The 7313-nt window shown below is 38.4% G+C and overlaps 1 non-coding gene across 1 annotated transcript; it reads right to left on the reverse strand.

The window, feature by feature from the left end:
* Positions 1 to 3764: 3764 nt before the first annotated feature.
* On the reverse strand, positions 3765 to 3872 carry LOC112724950 (small nucleolar RNA R71). Its single transcript, XR_003164087.1, has one exon. It is a non-coding gene; the product is annotated as a small nucleolar RNA R71 (small nucleolar RNA).
* Positions 3873 to 7313: the final 3441 nt, after the last annotated feature.

Genomic DNA, 7313 nt, shown 5'->3' on the forward strand with positions numbered 1-7313 from the left:
CCAGCAATATATAATAGTCCATACTTTGGCCGAGTTTAGACGATGTAAAAGGGCGTTGAACGCCAGTTCTACGCTGCTGTCTGGAGTTAAACGCTAGAAACACGTCACAAACCAGAGTTGAATGCCAGAAACACGTTACAACCTGGCGTTCAACTCCAGAAAGAACCTCTGCACATGTAACATTCAAGCTCAGCCCAAGCACACACCAAGTGGGCCCCGGAAGTAGATTTATGCATCAATTACTTACTTCTGTAAATCCTAGTAGCTAGTTTATTATAAATATAACTTTTTACTATTGTATTAGACATCCTGGATTGTATTTTTGATCCTGTGATCTCGTTTTGGGGGCTGGCCATTCGGCTATGCCTGAACCTTTCACTTATGTATTTTCAAACGGTAGAGTTTCTACACTCCATAGATTAAGGTGTGGAACTCTGCTGTTCCTCAAAGATTAATGCAAAGTACTACTGTTTTTCTATTCAATTCAACTTATTCCATTTCTAAGATATTCATTTGCACTTCCGTTCCATATTAGATTGGATGATTATCTCTTGGATCTTTTAATCAGAATCTTCATGGTGTAAGCTAGATTGATGGCGGTCATGAGAGTCCGGAAAGTCTAAACCTTGTCTTTGGTATTCCGAGTAGGACTCTGGGATTGAATGACTGTGACGAACTTCAAACTCGCGAGTGCTGGGCGTAGTGACAGACGTAAAAGGAGGGTGAATCCTATTCCAGTATGATCGAGAACTTCAGATGATTAGCCGTGCTGTGACAGAGCATTTGGACCATTTTCACAAGAGGATAGGATGCAACCATTGACCACGGTGATGCCTCCAGACGATTAGCCATGCAGTGACAGCGCATCAGACTATTTTCCAGAGAGGATTAAAAGTAGCCAGTGACAATGGTGATGTCCTTACATAAAGCCAGCCATGGAAAGGAGTAGGACTGATTGGATGAAGACAGCAGGAAAGCAGAAGTTCAGAGGGACGAAAGCATCTCTATACCTTTATCTGAAATTCTCACCAATGATATACATAAGTATTTCTATCTTTATTTTCTGTTTATTTATTATTATTATTCGAAAACTCCATAACTATTTGATATCCGCCTGACTGAGATTTACAAGGTGACCATAGCTTGCTTCATACCAACAATCTCCGTGGGATCGACCCTTACTCAAGTAAGGTTTTATTACTTGGACGACCCAGTGCACTTGCTGGTTAGTTGTATTGAAGTTGTGAATGAAAAACGATTTATTAAGACGTGCGTACAGAGTTTTTGGCGCCGTTGCCTGAGATCACAATTTCGTGCACCAAGTTTTTGGCGCCGTTGCCGGGGATTGTTCGAGTTTGGACAACTGACGGTTCATCTTGTTACTCAGATTAGGTAATTTTCTTTTTGTTTAATTTTCAAAAATTTTTCAAAAATTTTTCAAAAATTTCTCATCTGTTTTCGAAAATTTTTTTTTAAAAATAAATGTTTTCAAAAATATATTTTTCTTCAGATTTTTAAGAATGAATTCTAGAGTTTCATGAAGCATGTTGAAGCCTGGCTGGCTGTAAAGCCATGTCTAATTCTTTTGGATAGGGGCTTCCAACCATCAGCATAGAGGCAAGTTAATTGGAATGTCAGCTGTGGCATGTCTGAGTTACATACTAAAGCTTGGCTGGCTAGTAAGCCATGCCTAACCCTCAGATTGGAGCTTTAGACTAAGAGTACAAGATTCCTGGAATTCATATTAAAAATTTTGGAACCCTTATTTTTCTTTTTCACAATAATTTTCGAAAAATCCAAAAAAAATTAGAAAATCATAAAAATCAAAAATATTTTGTGTTTCTTGTTTGAGTCTTGAGTCAATTTCAAGTTTGGTGTCAACTGCATTTTTTCTAAAAATTCTCTGCATTTTTCGAAAATTCATGCATTCATATTGTTCTTCATGATCTTCAAGTTGTTCTTGGTAAGTCTTCTTGTTTGATCTTGATGTTTTCTTGTTTTGTGTCTTTTCTTGTTTTTCATATGCATTTTTGCATTCATAGTGTCTGAACATGAAAGATTTCTAAGTTTGGTGTCTTGCATGTTTTCTTTGCATTGAAAATTTTTCAAAAATATGTTCTTGATGTTCATCATGATCTTCAAAGTGTTCTTGGTGTTCATCTTGACATTCATAGCATTCTTGCATGCATTCATTGTTTTGATCTAAAAATCTTCATGCATTGCATCATTTTCATGTTTTTCTCTCTCATCATTAAAAATTCAAAAATAAAAAAAAATATCTTCCCCTTTTTTCTCTCTTAAAATTTCGAAAATTAGTTTTGACTTTTTCAAAAATTTTTAAAAATCTAGTTGTTTTTATGAGTCAAATCAAATTTTCAATTTAAAAAAAATCTTATCTTTTTTCAAAATCTTTTTCAAAAATAAATCTTTTTCATTTTTCTTATTTATTTTCGAAAATTATAAAAATATTTTTCAAAAATCTTTTTCTTCATTCTATCTCATAATTTTCGAAAATAACATCATCAATTAATGTTTTGATTCAAAAATTTCAAGCTTGTTACTTGCTTGTTAAGAAAGATTCAAACTTTAAGTTCTAGAATAATATCTTGTGATTTCTTGTGAATCAAGTCATTAATTGTGATTTTAAAAATCAAATCTTTTTCAAAACTAATTTCAATCATATCTTTTCAAAAATATCTTTTTATCTTATCTTTTTCAAAATCATATCTTTTTCAAAAATTTAATTTTAAAACATCTTTTCTAACTTCTTATCTTCTTATCTTTTCAAAATTGATTTTCAAATTTGTTTCAACTAACTAACTAACTTTTTGTTTGTTTCTTATCTTTTTCAAAACTACCTAACTAACTCTCTCTCTCTAATTTTCGAAAATATCTCCCTCTTTTTCAAAAATTCTTTTTAATTAACTAATTGTTTTAAAATTCAATTTTAATTTATTTCTTCTTTTAATTTTCGAAAATCACTAACCATTTTTCAAAAATAATTTTCGAAAATTCTCTCTCTCTCTCTCTCTCATCTCCTTCTATTTATTTATTTACTAACATCTCTTCCTCACTCACCAAAAATCCGAACCCCCTCTCTCTCTGAGTTCAGATTTTCTCTTCTTCTTTTCTTCTACTCTTCTTTTCTTCTTCTACTTACATAAGGAAATCTCTATACCTGGGCAAAAAGGATCCCTATTATTATTATTTTTCTGTTCTCTCTTTTTCATATGAGCAGGAGCAAGGACAAGAACATTCTTGTTGAAGAAGATCCAGAACCTAAAAGGACTCTGAAGAGGAAACTAAGAGAAGCTAAATTACAACAATCCAACAAGCACCTTTCAGAAATTTTCGAACAGGAAGAGGAGATGGCAGCCGAAAATAATAATAATGCAAGGAGAATACTTGGTGACTTTACTGCACCTAATTCCAATTTACATGGAAGAAGCATCTCCATCCCTACTATTGGAGCAAACAATTTTGAGCTGAAACCTCAATTAGTTTCTCTGATGCAGCAAAACTGCAAGTTTCATGGACTTCCATCTGAAGATCCTTTTCAGTTCTTAACTGAATTCTTGCAGATCTGTGATACTGTTAAGACGAATGGAATAGATCCTGAAGTCTACAGGCTCATGCTTTTCCTCTTTGCTGTAAGAGACAGAGCTAGAGTGTGGTTGGACTCTCAACCCAAAGATAGCCTGAACTCTTGGGATAAGCTGGTCATGGCTTTCTTAGCCAAGTTCTTTCCTCCTCAAAAGCTTAGTAAGCTTAGAGTGGATGTTCAAACCTTCAGACAAAAAGAAGGTGAATCCCTCTATGAAGCTTGGGAGAGATACAAGCAACTGACCAAAAAGTGTCCTTCTGACATGCTTTCAGAATGGACCATCCTGGATATATTCTATGATGGTTTATCTGAGCTATCAAAGATATCATTGGATACTTCTGCAGGTGGATCCATTCACCTAAAGAAAATGCCTGCGGAAGCTCAAGAACTCATTGACATGGTTGCTAATAACCAGTTCATGTACACTTCTGAGAGGAATCCTGTGAGTAATGGGATGCCTCAGAAGAAGGGAGTTCTTGAAATTGATACTCTGAATGCCATATTGGCTCAGAACAAAATATTAACTCAGCAAGTCAATATGATTTCTCAGAGTCTGGATGGAATGCAAGCTGCATCCAACAGTACTCAAGAGGAATCTTCTGAAGAAGAAGCTTATAATCCTGAGAACCCTGCAATAGCAGAGGTGAATTACATGGGTGAACCATATGGAAACACCTATAACCCCTCATGGAGAAATCACCCAAATCTCTCATGGAAGGATCAAAAGCCTCAACAAGGCTTTAATAATGGTGGAAGAAACAGGTTTAGTAATAGCAAGCCTTTTCCATCATCCACTAAGCAACAGACAGAGAACTCTGAACAAAATATTTCTAATTTAGCAAACTTAGTCTCTGATCTATCTAAGGCCACTGTAAGTTTCATGAATGAAACAAGGTCCTCAATTAGAAATTTGGAGGCACAAGTGGGCCAGCTGAGTAAAAGGATCACTGAAATCCCTCCTAGTACTCTCCCAAGCAATACAGAAGAAAATCCAAAAGGAGAGTGCAAGGCCAATGATATAACCATCATGGCCGAATCCAAAGAGGAAGGGGAGGACGTGAATCCCAGTGAGGAAGACCTCCTGGGACGTCCAGTGATCAACAAGGAGTTTCCCTCTGAGGAACCAAAGGAATCTGAGGCTCATCTAGAGACCATAGAGATTCCACTAAACCTCCTTATGCCATTCATGAGCTCTGATGAGTATTCCTCTTCTGAAGAGAATGAAGATGTTACTGAGGAGCAAGTTACCAAGTACCTTGGTGCAATCATGAAGCTGAATGCCAAATTATTTGGTATTGAGACTTGGGAAGATGAACCTCCCTTGTTCACCAATGAACTGAGTGATCTGGATCAACTGACATTGCCTCAGAAGAAACAGGATCCTGGAAAGTTCTTAATACCTTGTACCATAGGCACCATGATCTTTGAAAAGGCTCTGTGTGACCTTGGTTCAGGGATAAACCTCATGCTCCTCTCTGTAATAGAGAAACTGGGAATCTTTGGGGTGCAAGCTGCTAAAATCTCATTAGAGATGGCAGACAATTCTAGAAAACAGGCTTATGGACAAGTAGAGGACATATTAGTAAAGGTTGAAAGCCTTTACATCCCTGCTGATTTCATAGTCCTAGATACTGGGAAGGATGAGGATGAATTCATCATCCTTGGAAGGCCCTTCCTAGCCACAGCAAGAGCTGTGATTGATGTTGACAGAGGTGAATTAGTCCTTCAATTGAATGGGGACTCCCTTGTGTTTACAACTCAAGGTTATCCTTCTGTAAACATGAAAAAGAGGCACAGTAAGCCTCCCCCTCTGCAGAGTCAACCAGAGCCCCCACAGTTAAACTATAAGTTTGGTGTTGGGAGGCCACAACCAAACTCTAAGTTTGGTGTTGAACTCCCATATCCAAACTCTAAGTTTGGTGTTGGGGAGTCTCAACAATGCTCTGAACATCTGTGAGGCTCCATGAGAGCCCACTGTCAAGCTATTGACATTAAAGAAGCGCTTGTTGGGAGGCAACCCAATTTTTATTTATCTAATTCTATTTTATTTTTATTGTTATTTCATGTTTTATTAGGTTCATGATCATGTGGAGTCACAAAATAAATATAAAAATTGAAAATAGAATCAAAAACAGCAGAAGAAAAATCACACCCTGGAGGAAGATCTCATTGGCGTTTAAACACCAGTAAGGAGCATCTGTCTGGCGTTCAACGCCAGAACAGAGCATGTTTCTGGCGTTGAACGCCAGAAACAAGCAGCATCCTGGCGTCCAAATGCCAGAAATGCGCAGTGAAGAAGAGCTGGCGCTGAACGCCAGAAACAAGCATCTGGCTAGCGTTCAACGCCAGAAATATGCTGCATCTGGGCGTTGAACGCCCAGAACAAGCATCAGTTCGGCGTTTAAACGCCAGAATTGCATGCAAAGGCATTTTACATGCCTAATTGGTGCAGGGATGAAATTCCTTGACACCTCAGGATCTGTGGACCCCACAGGATCATCTCAGCATCTGTGGACCCCACAGGATCCCCACCTACCACCACTAACTCTCTTCCCTCTTCTCAATGTTCATCCTCTCTTCCCAATAAACACTCTTCCCCAAAACCCTTCACCAATCACCTCAATCTCTCTTCCCTATCACCACTTCACCACTCACATCCATCCACTCTTCCCCATAAACCTACCTCATAAACTCCACCTACCTTCAAAATTCAAAATCAATTTTCCACCCAAAACCCACCCTTATGGCCGAACCTTACCCCCCCTCCCTTCCCTATATATAGCCCTCCATTCTTCCTCATTTTCACACAACACAACCCTCTCTTCTTCCCCTTCTTGGCCGAAACACATATCTCTCTCCCTCTCCTCCATTTCTTCTTCTTCATCTATTCTTTTTTCTCTTGCTCGAGGGCGAGAAAAATTCTAAGTTTGGTGTGGTAAAAGCATAAGCTTTTTATTTTTCCATTACCATTGATGGCACCCAAGACCGGAGAATCCTCTAGAAAAGGGAAAGGGAAGACAAAAGCTTCCACCTCCGAGTCATGGGAGATGGAAAGGTTCATCTCTAAAGCCCATCAAGACCACTTCTATGATGTTGTGGCCAAGAAGAAGGTGATCCCCGAGGTCCCTTTCAAGCTCAAAAGAAATGAGTATCCAGAGATCCGACATGAAATCCAAAGAAGAGGTTGGGAAGTTCTAACAAACCCCATCCAACAAGTCGGCATTCTAATGGTTCAAGAGTTCTATGCCAATGCATGGATCACTAGGAACCATGATCAAAGTAAGAACCCAAACCCAAAGAATTATCTCACCATGGTTCGGGGGAAATACTTAGATTTTAGTCCGGAAAATGTAAGATTGGCGTTCAACTTGCCAATGATGGAAGAGAGCGCACGCCCCTACACAAGGAGAGTCAACTTTGATCAAAGGTTGGACCAAGTCCTCATGGACATATGTGTGGAAGGAGCTCAATGGAAGATTGACTCAAAAGGCAAATCGGTTCAACTGAGAAGACTCGACCTTAAGCCTGTAGCTAGAGGATGGTTAGAGTTCATTCAACGCTCAATCATTCCCACTAGCAACCAGTCTGAAGTTACTATAGACCGGGCCATCATGATCCATAGCATCATGATTGGAGAAGAGGTGGAGGTTCATGAGATTATACCTTAAAAACTCTACAAGGTGGCTGACAAGTCCTCCACTATGGCAAG

This window comes from Arachis hypogaea, chromosome 11 (assembly GCF_003086295.3).
Source record: "Arachis hypogaea cultivar Tifrunner chromosome 11, arahy.Tifrunner.gnm2.J5K5, whole genome shotgun sequence".
NCBI lineage: Eukaryota > Viridiplantae > Streptophyta > Magnoliopsida > Fabales > Fabaceae > Arachis > Arachis hypogaea.